Source organism: Simochromis diagramma, unplaced genomic scaffold, assembly GCF_900408965.1.
Source record: "Simochromis diagramma unplaced genomic scaffold, fSimDia1.1 OVJJ01000293.1, whole genome shotgun sequence".
Classification (NCBI taxonomy): Eukaryota; Metazoa; Chordata; class Actinopteri; order Cichliformes; family Cichlidae; genus Simochromis; species Simochromis diagramma.
In genome coordinates, this window is record NW_024386801.1 from 6022415 (window position 1) to 6045047 (window position 22633).

The 22633-nt window shown below is 40.4% G+C and overlaps 1 protein-coding gene across 1 annotated transcript in view; it reads left to right on the top strand.

Moving 5' to 3' along the window:
• The window catches only part of LOC120729607 (zinc finger protein 469), a 200499-nt gene that overhangs the window by 98065 nt on the left and 79801 nt on the right, over positions 1–22633 (top strand). The window contains 1 exon segment of the mRNA XM_040025336.1: positions 19060–19098. The gene's annotated coding sequence lies outside the window, so the exon portion shown is untranslated.

Below are 22633 nucleotides of genomic sequence, written 5' to 3' on the forward strand. Positions count from 1 at the left end.
GACTTTGTGGCAATTCTTCCAATTGTTCAAGCAATAACCATCTGTGCATCAATGCTTGAATGCATTTCCACCTGGATTTTAATGCTGTTACATGCTGTCTGATTCTATTCCGTCAAACAATGTGGCAGTACCAATTGCAAATTGTGTAAACATCTATTTTATGCATACAGTAAATATTGCAAATAACAGTAAATTGTTCAGATAAACATTTTTTTCTCTAGATTTTAATCGTAAAGGCCATTTTACATCTTTCTAAATGTTTTGATGCTCTCCCACGTAATGTTTAAGTAAATAAAGGAATTGTTTTCACAGTGATTATTGTGATGGTATCATTCACACTAATGCAAGGAATTCATTAACAGACAAGGAGTCCTTTGAGAAACTTTGAAATGGCTTTTTTTTGGTACTGCAAAGCTGAAATAAACAGTTAAACTAAAGCACCCACACTTATTTGTTGCTTTGTCTACTTCCAAGTGCATCTCTGAAACAGGACTTTCAAAAGTCTGTTTTTAATTGAAACCTATCACTTGTTTTCAATATTACGTACTTGAAAAAGGGTCTAGTGTTTCTAAAAATTGCTATTTTCCTTTATGCGCCACACAGAGTTCTTGATTGGAACCCTGGGGTCCAGAAACTCTTTTGAGGCTCGGGGGCAATTTAACTTGTAAATGTGCTGTTTTGGCATATTGAATGGACAGAAAAACATATTTTCCCAAAAAAGACGCTAAAACGTTTACAGGCATAACCCTGTAGCGCTGTGCATTTTTTCAGGAGATTTAGGGCTCAATAGTATTGTGGCTGGAATAAAAAGTACAATTCCATGCGGGGAAAAACAATGGGGGAAAATATTTTTGGTATCCATGACACTTCCCACTTACAATTATTTCAAAGCAAGGTTAATAAAATAAGATTGTCGCTGCAAAATTAGTTGAGATTGCTTAATTACAGATTCTTTCAGCCATGACATTATATTTCTTTTTTCTTTTGTTGTTGTTGTTGTTGTTAATATAACAGATACGTTATGCTGCCGTTATAGATTTATTTTTCGCTTGAAAATATAGTACTATTAAATTTTAGATGGTTCATTTTGGCTTTCCTGCAAGGTGTCGAGCTTTAAAGGTTCTTAAAATTGCTTTCAGATGTTTTACATCTACATATCATCTCCAGCCTTCATAAAGCTTTTACTTGCATGCTTGCTATAATCTATTTTTCAGCTCTTTGGATGCTAAAGGTCATCTGTCACTCCTGGTCTTCCACACTCACTGAGCAAAAACTTCCAATTTATGGCTTGAATTTTAACTCCTTATTGGAGCCCTTGGAGAGGTATATTCTAAGTCGTGTGCAGAGGTCAGGTTACAGGAGTTATTGCCTAGGTAAAGAAAACACACTGAAGAATGTTTTAGTCCTGAATGATTGTCAGCTCTTACAGCACAGTGAAGACAAAACAGGAAGGCCCCTGGTGGCTTTTTATTAGCAGGAATCACTAACCGTGCTAGAAACCATCTCTTATAAAACATACCGCATAACCCTGTTTGAGCCTCTGTTCTGATTGGCTGGCGTCTTGTCATCACCATTGCCTGTGGTTTAACACTCTTATGAATAGGGCCCCATGCTTCTGTTAATCACATGGCAGCAAGATAGCTTCTGATTATCAGGGTTGTGAGAGTCTGAGGTGATCTACTGCATGCTGTTATCCATTTTCTATGCAAAGCATTGCAGTGCATCAGTTGTGGCATCACTTCATGGTGTGTTGCAGTTGTTTGTTTTGGCAGAGATTTTGGCAGGTTAATTCCTCTGTGCAGGATGCGGCCTGTTTCTGATTGTTTGGCATTAAAATCCATTCACTCGCTTGACAGGCAAAAAAAGCCAGTAAACCTTGTTTCTGGGTGCATATGACACATGAAAATCCTAAACAAGGCAGAATGTGGGCAGCTGTCCCACACCACTGTTGTATAGACATGATCTATGGCACATCTTGCCACTGATGAGGAGGTAATGACAACATTACCACATACTCAGGCTCAACAATGGGATATTAGCAGATGGTTGTGTTCAAGTTGCCACTATGTCTTTGCTTTTTCTCCATTTCACCATGGTTGACACATCCAACCATTTATTTTCTTAACTTCTCATCCAACTCTGGGTTCTGGGGGGTTGTTACTGAGTGAGACGCATGGGGCACACTGGTGCACGCTGGTGCACGCTGGTGCACGCTGGACAGTTTGTAAGTCTAGCGTGGCCCATGGTCAAGACAATTGAGGCAAAGATAATTATTAGACTGGAAGCAATGTTTAAATGATTCTCTGCTGCGACTTCAGCTACGTTTTCATTAACTTGTGTTAATAAGTATGGTAACATCTGTTGAACACTGGCAGACCTTGTTAAATGGAAACATGGAATTAATTATGAAATATCAATCACATGATATATTTTGTATTAATTACTGTCAGATGTTTACATTCGTCAGTGAGCTATAGCGCTTTTACTGCTCAGCTGAGCAGTGACATGTAGATCATCATATCTGAATAGAGAGAGATTTAAATGGCATTAGCTGCATTTAATCTAATTTGCAGTTATTTGTTGAAGTTAAACTCTGGGTATGTGGAAAGAAAATATTTGAAGTGATAACAGGTAGCCTGCTGTCTCTGCTCATTTTTCATCTCGATTTCACTGCAGGTAGAGCCAAGACACACACATGAGCCCATGTGACTAACTGAATAAGAAATCCACCCAGAGCTGAGTGCACCACCAGAGTTCTTGCACTCCTGGAAAACTATGAAAAATAACCAAATTCATTTCCATTCTGTTTGGATGCAATTTTGAACAAACTTTTTTTTTTAAATAGTCCACGCCTCTAAGATGAAAGTATTGTTTGCAGTTTGTTTTTTTTAAATCTTGATTTCTTGTAAACAGAGGTAAAATATCACATACAACCAACACATCATCAAGGCCCTCCTACTAATGCAAACTTGCCAGAGGGCCATGCGTAGGTGGTGAAACTCCGTGTCACGATGGAAGAGGTCGTGCTTGTTATTTTTGAGAGCAGTGGCCACAGTGGGACTGAGACTGGTGTCTTTTGTAAAGTACAGATAGGTCTTTCTACGTTTACAATCCTAAACACCAAGAGTGCAGTTGTCAGCTCAACTTTTCCTGAGTTGAAGCTCTCTGAGGCTTTGCGAGGAAGGCCTCACAAGCTGCACAAGTTTAAAATGAGGGGATGGTTTGCTTATTCAGAAAATTACAATTATTTATCTCTCTGCATGAGGTTGTGGTGCAGGTATAATTGTGTGCAGATGCACTATTAAACAAAGAGCTCTTGTAAAAAAAACAAAAACAACTCCCCCCCCCCAAAAAAATAAATAAAATCAAAGTCAGACAAATAGACAAAAGTGGAAGCAATCTAAAATCATTAACATAATGATAAAGTACAAAGCATCACAACCTCTCTGCAGGAGAAGCTGGTGTTTTTCTCCGTTTGAGTAGAGTTGCAATTGATTCTTTAGGCAATGCTCGAATGAAGAAAATCTTTTAACTGTGTGCAGAGATGCACTTTTTCATAGTTTTGGAAACTGTATGTCATTACAGAGCAACAAAGTCATGCGTCTTGCAAGTCAGTCAGCTGTTTAACTGCTGAGTGTCATATGATTTGGAGATAAAGAAATGTAAATCTTCCACCCATCACCCAACAACAGGGCGAGAGGCAAGTTACATCTTAGATGGGTTGCCAGTTTATCAAAGAGCTTGCACAGAGAGACAGACAACCATCCATGCTGAGCTTCATAGCTACGGCCAATTAATGACACCCAATATTTGCAATATGTATGTCTTTGAAGGCATAGTGCCCAGGAAATTTCACACAGGGAGACTACAGCTGACAAGTAACATTCAAAATGTGAAGAAAGTGTGATACAGTGTTACCACTGCATTTAAATCTTTTGTTTGTTTTATAGGGTTTTATGTGTATGTAACCATTATCACACCAACATACTGACTTGCTGTTGATTAAAAAGCAAAAATGTTATTAGTAGTTACCATTCACTTTTTCCTATGTGAAGGTTTAAGCCATGAAAGTGTTATAGCCTATTTGTGATTGTTTGGCATTAAAATCCATTCACTTGCTTGACAGGCCAAAAGAAAAGCCAGTAAGCCTTGTTTCTGTGTGCACGTGTCACATGAAAATCCTACACAAGGCAAAATGTGGGCAGCTGTCCAACACCACTGTTGTACAGACACGATCCATAGCACAGCTTGTCACTGATGTGGAGGTAATGGCAACATTACCATGCACTCAGCGTCAACAGTGGGATGTTAGCACATGAAACCATGTGTTATAGTGTTATAGTGAATCATCATGCACAGTAATAGGACCTAAAGCCCTGAAGTAGATAAATGTCAAAATGACCTTGATACAGCAACCATTACAACCTACTTCTATCCTACTTCTGGTGTTTTTGCAGCAGAAAATTACATCTTGCACAAAGTATTTTGCAGCTGCAGAAATCAAATTGATAGGGCACGTCTCATCTAGTACTATCATAAAAATGTCTAAAGGTGTGACAGCTAGCAACTTGAATTGCAGATTATGTTACATTAATGTTGCACTTTGTTTTTGTTTTTTTGTTTTTTTATCAGTGGTGAAATGTAAAACCTCAATCTATTGAATAAAAAGAAGCAGGTGCTTTACTGAAACAGTCAGACAAAGTAAGTAAAGCTGTAACTCTGTTTACTTTCAGTTGCAGGAGGAAATTTGACAGTCTATCATTGTTAGTTAGTTTCCACATTACAGCCAATCAACTGTCAAGCTGTTTTCTTAAGTTTGATGTACATTGTACATTGATGACAATGGTCCAATCGCTTATAACAACAGTTAAGATACCACGGGAAATTAATCTCACCAGATTCACTATCAAAAAGACTGGCTTATCTTGTCACATGCTGGCACGGTGCTCAGTGAGAATGAATGTATTTAACAACCTATAAATCATCTTAATTATGACTTGGCATGATGCACAGTAGCAGTACACCATAAACAGCATAAAGTCTGCCCTTATTTGCTTAAACACACTGATTGATGAGCTGATTCAATGATCGTTGAGTATTTTCTCGATCTGTTTCCTTTCTTGATTTCTTACCACACATACTTATATCAGTGCTTCATAACAAATTTGGCAGACCCTAACAACACAGATATGATCGTGTAGCTTCTTCCACAGCTCCTAAGGGAGCTTGATAGTGTAACCAGAGGCAGTGATGCTATCAGGTGCTGCGGTTAAAAAGACTCTATGCTTTGGCAGAGGTTGACATGATATGTGATGCGCCTTCATGCAGCATGTCCGGTATCTCTTTCACACTCACACCTGCTCATGATCTATTTTAACACCCTTGGTTTGATAAATGAACAGACGCACCTGCGTATGCACTCTCAGCCTTATCTGAACACACACACACACACACACACACACACACACACACTCAATAATTCCCAGAGACCTGGTTGATTACAGTGCGCTGAATGTGGCAGAGATAGTAGTTGTTGGTCTTTGTCCTGCTTTGAGGTAGCAGCTTCACTGGAATTGTGGGTGGGCTTGCAAGATTGTCATGCTTGGCAGATGGTAATTTTGGGTTGAGTCTGCGGTTAGTATTGGGGTAAGGATATAAGTTATGGCTGGTGCTGGTTTGACTAGGCGGAGTCAGCAGCAGGGAACAGTAGCTTTGTCCCTCTCTCTGACTGTAATGCCGATAAGCTTTGCCATTTCCTCCACTTGTCTTTCTTTCTGTCTCCATGTTTTAGTTTGTCTTCTGATTTTCTGTGGAGGAAAAGGGGAAATGAGGAGGAAGTAGAGCAAAAAAAAAAGAAGAAGAATATACTAAAAACAGAGAGTGAGACAGGGGGATAGACAGGAGGAAACAGGACAGGGCAGGAAAGAGGGAGGCACTGTTTGAAGTCAAACAAAAATCGTCCGTATCCTCAGGAAGTCACTGCTGCCAAAGACGGATAAACACGGGACTGTTTCTTGTGGTTATGATTACATGTGTATTGTGTGTGTGTGTGTGTGTGTGTGTGTGTTCACATACTGTCTTTCTCTTTGATAATGCCACTATTTCTTGAAACAAAGCCCATATTTTAGCATGCAGCTGTGGTTCAGTTTGGCTTCTCCTTCTTTTCAAAGTCACATCGTGCCCTCTGCTTAGCCCTTCCCTTAACCCCCGGGGTAATGAATTAAGCTGTCTAAAGGTCTGCATTCACTGCTTGTCTGCTCAAGGCCCAGAGGGATGTTTTTTTCCCCTTTTCCCTGGGCCCTATGAGGACTTGATTGAGTGCTAACAAGGAACACTTTTATGGATTTCAGATAACATCACAGTGCCTTACTAATAGTGGTCCGCGGTCTCCGGGGTCATATTAGCTTGAATCATTTGAGATGTGGTCTGAGGTCTTTGTGAATGTGACGGTGAGACTAGGTTAGAATAAAGGTAGTATTAATTTAAGGCCAAGGGTAGATGCCAGGTGTATAGTTTCAAGTTAGGATGTAGAGCTACAGAGTGTGAAGAGTGTCCTCAAAAGTATAGAAATGTGTGTTGTGTGCGCTAAATGGTAAAATGGGATCAGAAAGTTCAAATCTTTCCTGTTCTGTGCATCGTAACAAGACAGATGAGCTTAAATGAAAATGAATGCTTGCGGTTTGAGATGTGATTGCATTTGTGTATATATAAATTCTTTTGGTGGGACACCGAGGGCATGCAAAGTGGTATTAGCTCTGCTGTAATGACACAGAGTGATGGAAATACCACAGCCACCTTGACAAAACTCGCCCGGCATAACGGCTCGGGGCACAGTGCGCTCAGAGATTACACATTAGTGCGAGTGTGGTTGCGGGGTGTGTATGTACTCCCACCTTAGTCTACAATCGTCTAGACTCTCTAACAGCCCTGTTGTGGAACAGCTAATCAACGCAGCTGATGAAGCAGTGCGAGTAAGAGAGAGCAGTGAGGGTAAAGATCACACGGCATATTTAAAAGAGACAAAAAGAAAATTACTGAAAGAGAGAGATGTAGGATCGTTCTTGAAATGATCTTCAACTTTCGTGTAGATATTCAAATAGGGGTTTGTGTGGTTTGGGTTTGATGTCAGTGGTGAGACCAGCAGGATGGCTGGCCAACAGGATGTGACTTTTAAACAACCAGCAAAAATATTTTCCAACTTAATTAAAGGGCTCTGGCCCTCTCAGAAGATAGCAAAATGATTATGCCCCATAGGCCAACTGCCACTCAATAGAGACTCTCCTCCCTCTTGTTCTGAAAAGTCCTTTGTTTTCTGGGAGCTGTCACTCGTACTTTATGCAGGTTTCTGAGGGATTTCGAACCTTGGACCTCATGCCTGAGAGGCTTAATAAGAGAAAAATAATTTCTGAAACCACATCTGATATATGAAAGCACATCTGTTTAATAGCACAAGTACGGATACTATATCTTTAATTTTATTTTATTTATTTGTCTCTCTGTGTCTCTGTTTGGACTATAAAAGCTATCAGTGGCTCGACCTTTCCCTGCACATAGCGTTCCAGCACTGCCCATTGTGACTCAAACCCTTGGAGTGGACGGCCGATCGTGTCCTGTGTTTTGCAATTATGCAGTCCAGCCAAATGCTCATTCATAGAAAAGGCCCTTTTGTGACCCACTTGTTGGTTAGCATTTTTTTAAACTTCTATTTATGGGCAGACATTTTCTTTGGCACTGGAGGGCGATAATGTTTTTGGTGTGTATATTTTTTGCTCAGGAAAGAGGTTTTCATTCTCAAGTGCCCTTTGAGATCCATCTGTTTTGTTAGTTGTCTGACAGACAGAAGATCTCTGCCTGATTCTCAGCTTAGGATAGTTCAGCTGTATTGGAGTCTGAAGCAGTCACACACATCTGTTTAGATACATGGATGTCTGCTTTTGTCTTGGGGAATGGTTAGTACAGAGATAGATGGTTAATAACATCGAGGGACTGACCAGTGAAGAAAAGACAAGATTAGTATTTCTGTTCTGGTCTGTGCCTGGCTGGAGTTGCTGTGCAGTCTGGCTTTTACTCTCTGTTTATGATTTTGGCTGTGTGGGTTGTGTGTTTGTGTCTGGATAACAGCAGGACCCAGAGGCTTGAGCGTGATAGAGAGGTTAACCAAAGTATAGCCAGAGGGATAGAGTCTGGGTTTGTGGAGTAAAGTGTTATGATGGTTTGTGTTATCTGGACTGACAACCCAAAAGCTCATGAGATGCAACCAGTGCCCTCGGGGGGCTGAGAGATGTGTGTGCCGCGAGGCCTGTTTGCCTTATGTATATGACATGGGGAAGTGTTGGGGTGTTGGGGGAACATGAAAACACTGCAAACCTTAGTCAAGCACCCTCCTGGAACTTCTTAGACCCCCATCTGTTTTTGTTCTGCACACCAGCAAACAGAAACAGACATGCAGTGGCGTAAAAATGCGTAAAAGGCAACTGCATTAAATTGTCTGTGAGATGAAGCTTTCCAGAGAGAGTAATGAAAGAAATTGAGAATGGCACCAATAGCCCATGCAAATGATTCTAGCGGTCTATAGTGGGAGCTAATGCAACCTACAGGTCATCATTAGGCCGTTGTGATAGGAAACCTGAAGGCAATTAAAAGTCTACAGTTCTCCCGACAACGGTGAGTCACTGGTGATTGAGTTGAAGCTTAACAGTAACCAGTCCTTGTGACTCAAACAAATTTGGCTTCGAGTGAGATTTTGTTAATGTGATAGAGTTGTTTGGAAGGTCTGCACAGTTTGTGGTACTTTCTTCCTTTTGATACGTCCCTTTGTGGCATTTTTTGTGATTCAGCATTGCTCACGGTGATGACAAGTGGACATTTGTTTTTTATGCTGATTTGACTGGGAAAGGCACTGACGACACTGGGTTTGCTTTCTGCTCACAATAAGAGAACCAAGCTGGCATGGTAAATATGAAGCAGGGACATCTGTTGTGGTTGTTTATTTACATTGCAAGGAAGTGACAAACTACTTTATCCTTTCCTCTGTTGACTTTACTAGTTTATTTGTTCAATCAATACTTTTATACCATCCCTGGTTCTTTGAACCACTATTAGCTTTTTATTTTTTCCACTCTCATTTGCCATTTTATTGCCAGATGGAACTTGAATGCTGAACACATACTATATGGAAACAGTGCAGAGTCAGACAGTCTGTCGAGAGATTACAACAGCTGTATCACGCTATTAATAAAAATATCATGAGGTTTAATGAATCAGTTCTCATCAGAGATGAGTCAAACGCCTGATATCTTTTAATTAGATGAAAGCCATGTAATGTCTGAATCAGCAGCAGGTTGACTGTACAATACTGAGGTGAAGGTGTTTGAAGGTGTAGTGTTCACAGTGGGTGGTGTGTCTGTCTGCATCCTTTATGACTCTGATTCATTACCAAATCATAACAGAAAGTGAGTGAAGATTTTCCACAGGCAGTCATTACTGTGGGTACCATTATATGTTTGAGTTCAAATCTACTGGAAAATACACATCACCTTTCTTTACAAGTTATATTAGCACACTGATACTCATGAGTACACCGTGCTAGTACTTGGTTGGACCCTGTTTTGTATTCAGGACAAAACAGACGAGTTCTTCATTTCATAGATTCAACAAAGTGTTGGATATACTTTTGCACATTTGCACATCCATCATGCAAGCCAAATCCCTAAGGAGCTCAATTTGATTGAGATCTGGTGTCTGTGGAGGCCATTTGAGTACTGAGAAATTACTTCATATTCAAGAAATCTGTTTGAGATGATTTAAGCTTTGTGACATGCAACAAATGCGCTTTTGCAAACAAGGTTTGGACATAGTAAGCAAGAATATTCAAGCAGGCTATGGCATTTTAAAAAGCTCAGTTGCTACAAAGCAGCCTAAATTGTGCCTAGAAATGATACCCCACACCTGGCAGATGTCCTGTTGGTCACGGCAGATGGCGCCCCTCCCTGAGCCTGATTCTGCGGTAGTTTTCTTCCTGTTAAAAAGGAGTTTTTCCTTCCCTTTGTCACCAAAGTGCTTGCTCATAAGGGCTGCCTGAACTGCAGTTGTAGTCATATGAAAAGGTATTTCTGTCCTTCCCTGACTTGGGTGGCATTGTTTCCTTTTTGCTAAAGCATATAGTTAGGGCTGGACCAGGTGACCCTGAATCCTCCCTTAGTTATGCTGCAATAGACGTAGGCTGCCGGGGGATTCCCATGACGCATTGAGTTTTTCCTTTCCAGTCACCTTTCTCACTCACTATGTATTAACAGACCTCTCAGCATTGAATCATATCTGTTATTAACCTCTGTCTCTCTTCCACAGCATGTCTTTTATCCTGTCTTCCTTCTCTCACCCCAACCGGTCGCAGCAGATGGCCCCGCCCCTCCCTGAGCCTGGTTCTGCCGGAGGTTTCTTCCTGTTAAAAGGGAGTTTTTCCTTCCCACTGTCGCCAAAGTGCTTGCTCATAGGGGGTCATATGATTGTTGGGTTTTTCTCTGTATCTATGAAGCGCCTTGAGGCGACTTTTGTTGTGATTTGGCGCTATATAAATAAAATTGAATTGAATTGAATTGAATTAAATTGAATTGTTGGGAGAAAATCTGTTATGGCCTCTCTCTTTCTCCTTTCCTTCTCTTTCCCTTGGGGTAACCTTTTGCTCTGTCCTGGGATGGTGAGGGGACAGGTCTACGGCGTTATTTTTGCGCCACTATTCTGAGCGCACGTAAAAAAAAAATTGCAGGTGCAAGTGTTGCATTTTGAGAAGAAATTTATTTTGAGCGAAGAAAAGCTAAATTTGAGTGAACAAAATTCATTGCTGTGTGCAAAAAATGTGGCAAAAATGCGCTTACACTGCAAACCAGTTTCGTAATTTCGTAATCTCCAAGTCACTGGAGGCGCACATTCAATTTACAAACAGCTGGGTGCAAGATTTGGCTATTTTCAAGCCGCCAAACTGTGAGTACGTCGTCATTCAAACCAAGGTAAGTCAGCTGGAGTGCATCGAGCGTAATAGCCATGGTTCACCCCCTATCACAGTTGATGTTATACATTTATCAATGAACTGCTAAAATGTCGTTGTCATATTATGTGCCCATAATTGTAAAGTTGATGCAAACTACCACATTGATAATCGGGCAAGATACATTTCATAGGCAGGCTTCCCTACAGTTGTGAGAAAGAATTAGCGAATCGTTACATAACACGTATGTCTGCAAAGTCACTCCATTCGATGTTTGTTCGCAATTTCTATAACCTCCGAGACCACCAACGATAATATTATTAAGCTATAAAGAGTGATATGAACATATATAGAACTTACCGGAATGAAAATGTCCGGTAAGTTAAGTGATATCTGGAGATGGAAGCGAACTGGATATCAGCTCGTCTCACAGCTGCTATTCAGGCTAGACGCCTGTGTTTGGTATGAGCTTGGTATCCCCCATATGAGCTCCCTCATGTTGCTTCCAGGTTGGGAAAGAATAAAAAGACAAACCCTTTTTAAGCTTGTTCCTGTGTCGGCTGTGCGGTCGAACATTGCAGCCGACCACACAGCAAGTACGAACCATGGCTGTTGTGTGTGCTTTCGCTCCTTTGTCGCTTGCGCTTTGTTTGGACCCGGAAAATGGCGCATCAGGCCAAAATCCTTTCCACGCCCACCCCCGTGACATCACGCTCCAAAGCCCTATAGCAGCCCCTCTTGCTCAGTTTTTGCATTTGCGCTTGCTCGCAATGTGTTGCTTGCGCTCTCAACATTTCTGCCCAAGTGCGTTCAACTGTGCCACAAAACCAGCCAATCACAGACTTGGATGCAAAAAAAATCTGATTGGCTGTTTTGGTCTCCAATCAGCCTCGTTTCAGTTTTGGACGAAATGCATTCTGGGATATTGCATTTCGTCATTTCGAGTTGATTGGAGACCAAAACAGCCAATCAGATTTTTTTTGCATCCAAGTCTGTGATTGGCTGGTTTTGTGGCACAAATATAACGGTGTACAGAAAGAGTTTAACGCGCACGGGCAGAAAAGTTGAGAGCCCAAGCAACATATTTCGAGCAAGCGCAAATGCAAAAACTGAGCGAGAGGGGCTGCTATTGTGTGTGTGTATGGATAATAGCAAACACTGAAATACATTTTTTGCACGCAGCAATGAATTTTGTTCACTCAAATTTAGCTTTTCTTCGCTCAAAATAAATTTCTTCTCAAAATGCAACACTTGTACCTGCAAATTATTTTTACGTGCTCTCAGAATAGTGGCACAAAAATAACGCCATACAGGTCTGGGTGATCTTGTGCCACTGAGCGTGTGTCCCAGCACCCTGGTTATGCTGGCTAGTGTCCTTCCTGTGCTTTGGATCTGTTTCTTGGCTTGTGCAGTGCTGTGGCCTCCTCTTGTTGGGTGTCTGTGCTGCCTGGATACGACTAGGATGTGCCGTCTGTGTCTTTGGTTCTGGTGCAGACTTTCCTACTTGAAAAAAATGACAAACGAAATGTAAGAAATATGTGGATTATATATATATGGATTCCTTAATTTTATTTTTAGTTACCTTAAACATTTGTTCTTACCCTGGATGTTAGAAGTCCTAAAGAAATAGAAAAAGAAAACCTGGGGAATGAAGGATTAAAGCAAACATCAATCACAGACATGCAGTATGGTGTCACAAGTTCATAAGGAGGTCATAAACCAGTAAGGTTAGCACTCCAGTTTTTAAAGACCCTGATACACTCAGAAACAGTCATGGATGTGGACACACATGCGGTTCTGTTTATGCTACATTGTGTGCCTCTGCAGTGCACTTGTGCAGTCATAAATCGTTGGCTGCACATGGACATCTGTGCCTAACTAACATGAACATGAAATTTAGTATAATTTTACATTTGCCCTGGCCCTCTTATTACAGTTGCTTTACCTACTGTAATCAAAGCTTGGTTCCAAACCTCAGATTTTCTGCCCACATACCACATATTTTCAGAAAATTCACATTACTTGATTTGACCCCGGCTAGAAAATCAGTCAACCATTCGGTGCTTGGTTTGTGAGCATTATTGTCATTCATAACAAATACCAACAAGGAAATGGGAACAAGCCAGATATTTGGGATATAGCCTACGTGACAAATTATGGTATGTGCAGATAATTTTGAGTTATCACAGAGGAGAAAAACATGGGTGGACAAATAACATAATGGATCCATTCTGGTGTCTCAGTTATTTATGATAGTTTGCTGGCTTACAGAGATTCAGAATCCTGACACTCCTAAATCAAGTGTGGCCATTATTGATATATTTTCTACACCTGTGCTTTTCTTGCTGTGACATGCCAGAATGTCTGATGCATTAAGTCACATAATCCTGTTGTGGCGGAAAAACATGTTTGCATAGTGTCTCTCTAAAACATTATGTTTGAGTTTCATATATCATGCTCTTTTATGACGTGATTGTGTTTCCTCACAGAGTAAAAGGCAGATAGTGTGTTTCAACTCTACTTGAGAACTTAAAGTGCTTTATACAGCATGTCTCATTCACACAAGCACGTTCTACAGCAAAGTGCTTTTTATCTAACAATCACACTAGACGCGTGGATATATGCAAATTATCTTTGTGTGATATAAACTAGGTCAAAATGAAATATGTGCAGTTGTTAAAAATACAGATTTGTTTTTTAACATCTCTTATTTAAACCATGGCCTCTAAGTCCCCTGACTCTCACATTGACTGTTTGGATTGAATATAGCAGTATTTGGCCTTCATAATACAGCAACACTCCAGTAGAGCTTCCCCCTCCTGAATTCACTGGTAAATGTTTACCTTCACACTCCAACATGCTGGGGTGGTCCCAGAGCGCAAGGTTAATGGGCATAAATTGCAAGCGCCCAGCTGTGTGTATATTCAGATGTAAACACAAAAACACAGAAGTGCAGGGATGTGGTAGCACATTCATATGTCCAGCACTGGTAATGTGCAGAAAACAATAATGACAATAGTAATGTGGCAGAAATCCAAAATTATATTTAAAATAGTTGAGTGCTGTGTTACCTTCTACAGTGAAGATGGTCATAATTCAAATAGAACTGCTGTTTTGTGATGCAGTATGTGGCACAGATGTTCATGAACTCCCACTAGACGTGTTCAAATCCATTTATTATGGCTCACTGTGTATGAATGTTTGGATAGTATTTCTGAGAATGTGCCTGAGCCTAATTCTCAGAATAAATCTTTTTTTTTTTATTCACTCTTTTATTATACTTGTAAATTTATTTATTTTTACAAACTGCTCTCTTTTTTATATGATATAGTCAAGCACTTGGAAAAAGGGGTACCTTACAAGTTTGATCACTCACTACAAGCCTTTTTAGGGCCTGCTTGGGTCCTCTTACCCAAAGACAGTTAACTGGGTCACACCTTCAATTAGTCTATGATCCTTAGTCTATATGTGGTATTTATCTAATTCAAAAAAACAGCATTAATAAACTTCTGAATGTTATTACAACAGAAGAGAAACTCTAGCCTCAAATATTCCACATTGTGATCTTGCTAAGCATGCATTTTTGACACGTTTTAATAGGCAATTGATTATGAGGATCATTTCATATGTACTTTAAGCTCATCTTGCATTTATTGAATGACCAGCGAGAGCTGGTTGACCTGTTTAATTTTCAACATGAAGTAAAGGTAATTAAGTAAGTAAAATTTTATTTATAAAATATGCTAGCCACTGTTGCAAAACCTTTAGTCTCCTTTCGTTCTTTTCTTGTATGCTAAGGACCCTTGACAAGGTAATATGCAACTGAATTAGCAACAGTGTTGCAGTCGCGATTAAAAGTTTAAGACCACTTGAAAAATGGCAAAAAAAAACCCAGCTTTAACGTGCAACAAGAAAAAATGGGAGTGAGACAAAACATTTTTTTGAGCATGCAATTTATTGAAAACAATGCTTAAACTGCAAGAGGCTGCTTTACAGCTTATCAAAAGTTTAGGACCACACCTCCAAAAAAACCTGTTCCATGAACTCAGTAATGAGTAGCTCCACTGTTATTGTTCATCACTTCAAAAATTCGTTGTGGCATGCTTTTTTTTTTATTTTTTTTTTTTGCCTGTCCCATTTGGTTCTTTAGCCGTCAGAATTGTTGTCAAGGATACCCAATGGATTTACTTTGCCAAATGGATCATCACGGCCTTGCCGTATTGGTCCATTTGATCGACCTTTGTTGTTATTATTTATTTTATTTTATTTTCAGTTGTTACAGACGGGACAGACATGACTGAGGGATAGGAAAGGGAGAAAGAAAGATGAAGGAAAAGAAAAACAGAAGGGAAGAGGGACAGTGAGAAAGGGCACTTAAAAAGAGAAAGAAGAGGAAAAAAAATCTCCTGGATCACCTGTTGAGAGAAAAAGAAGAGAAAACAAGCAAAAAAACCTGAGCAACATACTAAGCACAACACCGTCACGTCACGTTAATGTAGCTAAGTGTAAACAGCAGTAAATACTAAATATTGAATGTTGTTGTGTAGCAAGCAGGACCGACAGCGCACAATGTGCTTGGAAATAGCAGCCAATAGAGGTGTAGTTTATGTCTATGAACAGTGAACACCCGTGTGCACACCTGTGTGGATCAGCGCGCTTGTATTCAAAAGGTTTCCCCATGTAATGGTCTGCTAGAGGATGTAGACAGCCATAGCCCTGTCCCCCAGGGCATGAAGCAGGCATGGAGGAGATCCAGGCCCCAGACATCCAGAGGCCCCAGAGTGCGAGAGCCCAAGGAGGACCATCGGAGGGGCATCCGTGCCACCCTCCTGGGAAGAGCTGAGAAGAGCCCCAGATGTGGCATGCTTGATGCAAGCGTTTCCATGAGGTAAAGGGAAATGTTTCTCCAAATGGTGAACAGGGCCACACGAAGGGCAACTTCCCTTGTTATCCATCCCGAAAGGTTCTCAATTGGATTTAGATCAGGGGAACATGCAGGATGGTCCAAGAGAGTGATGCTATTCTCCTGGAAGAAGTCCCTTGTCCTTGTGTATTGTGTATTGTATTGTCCTGTTGAAAAACCTAGTCATTACCACACAGACGGTGCCCTCAGTCATGATGGATGCTCTCTGCAACACCTGGACATAGCTAGCGACCATTTGATGCACCTGCACCTCCTGGAGCTCCATTGTTCCACTGAAGGAAAAAGCCCCCCCAGACCATTATGGCACCCCCCTCCACTGTAGAGCATTGAAAACATCTCAGGTGGGATATTCTTGTCATCCCAGTAACATTGGAAACCATCAGGACCATCAAGGTTACAATTTTTTTTTCATCAGAGAATAAAACTTTCTTCTACCTTTCAAATTCCTGTGTTTGGTGCTCTCTTGCAAAATCCAAACAGTCAGTTCTGTGTCAGATGAGGCCTTTGAAGACGTTTTTTGTTTTTAAAGCCCTTTAGGCTCAGATGCTGTCTGATGGTTATGCAGGTGGCACCAGTTACGACCTTAATTTGGGTTGAGGATCGCCCAGTGTCTTGACAGACAGCCAATTGGATCATCTGGCTCAGTGCTGGTGAATTTTTTGGGGATCTTTCACTTGACTGTTTTGTTCCGTAACCCTGAAGATCATTTAAGAAATTCCAAATGACTGTCTTACTGCGTCCCACCTCAGCAGCGATAGCACTGCGAGAGTCCCCGCTTATGCAATAACCCGACCACGTTCAAAAACGGAAAGTTTTTTTTGCCTTTGCCATCAGAACATCATGACAGTCTGGCTACCTGACAGAAAATGACAATGAATTCACATTTTTGTACAGATTTGGCCTTTTAAAGACATGTGGTCCTAAACTTTTGATCAGCTGTAAAACAGCCTGTTTCAGTTTAAGCGTTGTTTTCAGTAAATTGCATGCTAAAAAAAATGTTTTGTCTCACTCCCATTTCTTTTTGTTGCATCTTGAAGCTCTACTTGGAACCTTCTTAAGATCCAACCATGAAAAATGGTTGAAAAATGGTTGAATAATGCATGAAAAATAAGATTTTTTGGCCATTTTACAAGTGGTCTTAAACTTTTGATTTGGACTGTATGTGACTACTTAGAAGACTTAATCAGGAGCCTTACGGCAGCATTCTGAACAACCTGTAGAGGTCCAGCATAATCTTTGGTAAGATGAGTAAATAATGATTTAAATTTATCCAGGTGTTATGAAATAAAGGCATGAATAATAATTTCCATTTAACAGTGTGGAACTCAACTTGCAATAAAGTGATAAAAGCAAGAGCGAAGCAGAGCGCAGTTGCAGAAGAGCAAAGAGGGAGTTGAGTAAAAAATTACTTCAAGGTTAATAGAATCTACATACCTATACGAGGACTTAGTAACTTAGAAACATCTTGAGGCTTTAAAAAGATATACAATTTAATGTCATCTGCATAGCAGTGATAACAAATGTCTTTAAACTGTCTCAAAATGTGCTGAACATGGAGCAAATGTACCAGAAACAGAAATTGCAGACAGACTGAAAGACATTTTTCAATAAAGATGCAGGTAACATGTCAAGAAGGCATGTGGATACTTTCATTGAGTCAACTAATTTGATCAGTTCATGTAAAGAAACAGGTTTTAAAAAAAAGAAGAATAATAATTACCTTTTAAAATAACAGGCTAACTGAAGGACACTTTTTTCTACACAGGAAATTTGCAACATTTTCTGAATCTTCTTTTGAAAATAAAAAATGGCACAGCAGGTGAATGGTGTTAAATAACACCTTAGGATTATCTGTGCTCTTTGAAACTAGTTTTGAAAAATAGTTACTCATCTCATCTTTGGCTGAAATGGTAAAAGAAACTAAAAGGTCCTTTAAATGAAGGAGACGAACGAGTAAACGTGTTGAGCTCCACGCACACTGAACAAAATGCTTTAAACAACCAATACTTTTTATTTATCTAAGGGAAGGAATGTTTATGTGTCATCATATTCATGTCTGCTTTTTCTCAATATGTGAGCGCCTGCTCTTTGAATGTTTGGTCTTAGTAAGCACCCTGCATTGTTGGATGATCAACTCTGTGTTTCATGGGGTGGGGGATACAGCTTTGTGAGTCATGTTTACAAAAAAAAGCATGGTTTCCCAAACTTAGTCAGCAATCACAGACAAGAAAAAGAACATATTATTCTCTGTGGGGTTGCTGAGAGAACCCACACCCACCAATGAAATGTGAATTATATTATCTGTATAAATAGACACATACGCGCACACATAGCTGGGAAAAACAGACGTGAGTACATTACTCACAGTTGTCTCTTTGTTCTTTGAGTCTTTTTCTTTTATTCTTGTCAGGTTGATGCCACATGTGGCGTAGCTTTGAACCTGTGTAGGATTAAGCGTGTCTGTCTGGCTGGAGTCATCTGAAAGCAGGGCATAGCACTGCTGGGGCATCTGACTTTTGCTGCTTTTCAGTCAGAACACAGTTTTTCCATATATTAATGTAATGAACACAGTAATATCAGCTTTTCAGTAACATTTCCACATTATGAACATTTTTGTGTAAATATGTGATAACTGGTAAAGAAAATTCAACTGTGGAGTTGAGTAGATTATTCCCTATGAATTAAGCATTATTGTTAAAATATTTAGTATGCTGGATATGGATGAAAAAGGTATGTCGGTTTCATTCAGGCTTCTATATCTTATAATCTTCCTGTCTTTAACCATGTTGCCAGGTTTAGACAATCATGCTGAAAAATATAGCTCCCTCTAAGCATCTTTGTTTAATTCTTTCCAGAAGGTGAAAGAAGGCCTTTCTTGGTAAATCTTTCATGATTTTAGAAGAAATAAACAGTAAACACTGTGAAGAAGTAAACAAAACTGTAATAAAAGTGCTGTAGAGGAAGCTTTAATTAAGCACTGGTTGTTATTTTTTTTATTTCCAAATGAAAGTGGAAAGCTGCTCTGATATCAAAGGCAATCACAATGGAAAACAAAAAAATGAATAAAAATAGAAATACCCTCATTCTTTTCCAAGACCACAGATTGGCATTTTATGAACTGTATTTACACTCGACTCTCTTTTGTTTATAGGTAGTGGTGTCTCTTGAAGCCTGACAGCATATGATGCCAGTAAGTGCTACCACATACCTTGTTTGATGACTCAAGAAGAAAATGTGTGCTCTGGATATGCTCAGTAGTAGTAGTGTGACACAAACCCCGTTTTTTTCACGAGATTCTGCAGCGTTTGATATAAAAATTTCTCCCATGGGTAAATTTTGACTTTTCGTCTTTTCGTCTACCTCTCCCACATGTTAACGCCCATCTTTGACCACAGCCAATAGGGGATAATGCATGGTTGATGCTTTACCCCTCCCTGTGAGATGTAAATCTTGTTTTTCTCTGCTGACCACCACGATCCCAGGAAAAGACAACAGTCTTCCAAATGACACGGTTGTAGACTTCCGATTACAGCCCTGGCACTTACTCTACCAATGTGTAAACACATGATGGAGAGACACAGAGCGAAAGAGACAGAGAGAGGGACACAGGGAGACAGGAAAGAGATGTGCTGCTGCACGTGGACTGCTTTTTGTTTGAATGTAGATGGTTAGAAGAGCTGGATGCCTTTACTTAAGCTGTCTCACTGCACGAGACTGGTTTCTCAGAGCTTGAGTGGATTATTAAACAATAGGCATAGCTCATTCATTTTAGCCAGATGCCATCAAATTTTCTTTTCATTTGTCCCCTTGGTAAAAGCAGGAACACTTCAGTCTGCACATTTTCATCCATGCAATGTTAGTTTTATGTGATAGATTTATATTTCTGAATCATATCCATACAAATTTTTATTACAGTAGTTTCAGCCACAAATCGTCTTTGTGATCCTGTGGCCTGTGAGAAGACAGTCCTAGCTTTGGCTTCATCTTGGCCTTCTGACCAAAAGTGTGATAATTTTAGACTCTAGTCTCTCACATGGTCTGGAGCAAGGACGGCATTTTGGAAATAAACTTGGAATTTAGCTTAATTGCAGTTTACAGATTTAGGAGGGGCAGCGTTCTCTTCTTTATTTTCTTGCATAAATAGAGAGTGACTGCAGGCCAAAGACATGAGGTTTCAAAGCCACAAAAAGAGGTTAAAGAACGTCAGAGGCAGTGAGGACAGCCTGGCTTCCAAACGCTCCCTATAGCCATGCTCTGCTCGTAATGTGAGATCCTTCTCACCAGTCACCAAATGCATCAGATTTAATATTCCACCCAGGCTATTATGTCCCTCTAGTAAAACTCAAATGTTAGTTTTAAAGCTCTTCATGGACAGCCAAGTTACAGTGTTTGCTTTTTTCAGATGCTAATTTTTATTGTAGGAGGTTTTAGAAGGTAGAGCAGGGACCCATTTTTGCTCCGTTTCATTTCCATACAGCAAATGACTCATCCGCTGAGCTCCTCAAACTTTGACAGCTTCTCTGCAAATACTGTTTGCACGTAGAGGTCTATATGTTTATCAAAGCCTCGTTACTCACATATGATATCGCTCATTATGAATTGAGTTGTTTCTTAAGTCTCTTTTTTATCTGCTTCTTTCCATTTCGCAACTCCCTTTACCAAGACATATATTTTTTGTGTTTGGTCATGTCTGTGTAATGCAGTAAAAATAAACATAATTAAACCTTTAACCCTATGCGGAATAGCATTACAGCGTGCTAGAAGTTGTAAATTAAAACATAATTTATTTATTTTTTCATATTACCTGAAAAAACAGTATCAGTCTGGTATGAGTCTATTGTGCTTTGGCTTGTTTATATGAAAAGTACTAGATACACATTAATCTAACACTAAAAATGCACAGTGCAGTTATAGGTGTTTACACCATTGCATCATTGCAGAGCAATAGCAGTCACTTCAGAGAGATGCTAGATCACCCTCAAGAACACAGAAACTGACATGGGAGATGCATCAGTGGAGAAAAGTGGGTGTAGATGGACATGTGGATAATGAAGAGGCTCACTGGGAAGAGTTTGTCAGAATCAACTTCTTGAAATAGGATAAGTGTGAGCTTTTGAATACTCCCTAAAGTATATACTCGTGACGGTATCTGATTTTGAGGCTGAGTAATTCAGGCAGTGAGTGTGGGCTGCCAAAGGAAAATGTGTTTAGTTTAGAGGAGCTGGAGAAAAGGGTGGAAGGCTGGAAGCAGCCATTCAATAGGAATGAAAAATTATATTTCAGTATAGTCTTAGGAGCTTGGAAAGAAAAGCGTCCGGACTTCTTTAATTTTCTTGAAGATGTTTCACCTCTCATCCGAGAAGCTTCTTCAGTTCTAAGAGCAACTGGTGAAGAGTCCCAGATTTTAAGCCCTACCTAATCATACGAGCCAAGGTGTGAAAATGGGTGTGGGTCATGTATAGGAATTTCTTTCATTTATGTATTAATCGCATTATTTTTGTATAATGCCTTGGTGCCACTGGATTTTAACATGTCTGACACCCATACTGAAGACAAATGGTGGGGGTGTAGTAAGGAAGTTGGGGGAAGCAGACCAGAGTCTTTTGTCTCTTCGAGGACTCTGGGAAGTAGCAAGGGAGTGTAAACCTTAAGGTGTGAAACAGCTGTGTACTGCCTTTTGTTCCTGGAGAAGGTATTTAACTGAGAGCCATGCTAGGCTCAGTGAGACTCTGCTGACCCTGCCCCGTGGTCATGTAGGCGCTCCATCAAGCTTGGTTGTCTGTTGTCTTTGTGTGTTTGGATTAAAGAATGTTAGCTACCGCTCACCACTCGTCTGCAGGCTTTATTTAAATAGAAAACTTCCACAACAAAATGACGACCCAGATGGGACGGTCCGTGTGGTTGCTGAACAACGGTTCCGTGAACGGGCTGATCACCCCTGAGGGAAAAGGTACCTTTGTCCTACCGGCTGTTGAAGCAAAGGAAATGGAGGAGTCACGGAGCCGTGTGTTTCAGTCACCACCGAGACCATTTTGAGGGGACCCCTGCAGATGGGTGAGTTGTAGCTAACTTTGTATACAGTTATGAGGAGTTTTTTGTCTGGCTGAGCAGTGAAGTGCTTGCTGCTCCGGAGTTCGAGTCTCCAGAAGGAAAATCCTGGGGTTCGAGACCACAGGCTTGTGTTCGGTTCCGGTGTTGTGCAAAAGAAAAGCAGTCGTCTGCCAGAGTAATTGCAAAAACACCGGTCCATCACAGGGAACGGTGGTTCGAGTCCACCGTTGATAATCACGTCTGCACAATACAGTGTGTGGAGTGACGGTATTTTAGCACTTTTCTGCCGAGAAGGGGAAAAGGCCATTGCAGGGGACGCTCTGAATGTAAATATGGGATCTAGATCCAGTAGCAGTGCTCCACCGGGCGGCCAGAGACAAAACTCAATGCGTGACTATATGGTAAGAATTGAGTAAATGTGTGGTGTGTAAGATTGCAGAGAATGGTTGTGTGGGAAAAGTTGATGTGTGTGTAAAAACAGTGAGAAATGGGGTTACAAAATGTTGAAAATGGGGAACAAAAAAAAAAAAAAGAGAGAGGAGTGTAGAAATGTGTGTAAAAGTTGTTTCCAACTAGAGGGAGAAGGTGGTACTGCAGGCCACCAGCTCCTCTAGGGTGGACACACGAAAAATTTCTTTTTAGCAGAATTGTTGATAAAAATAGGCAATAAAAAT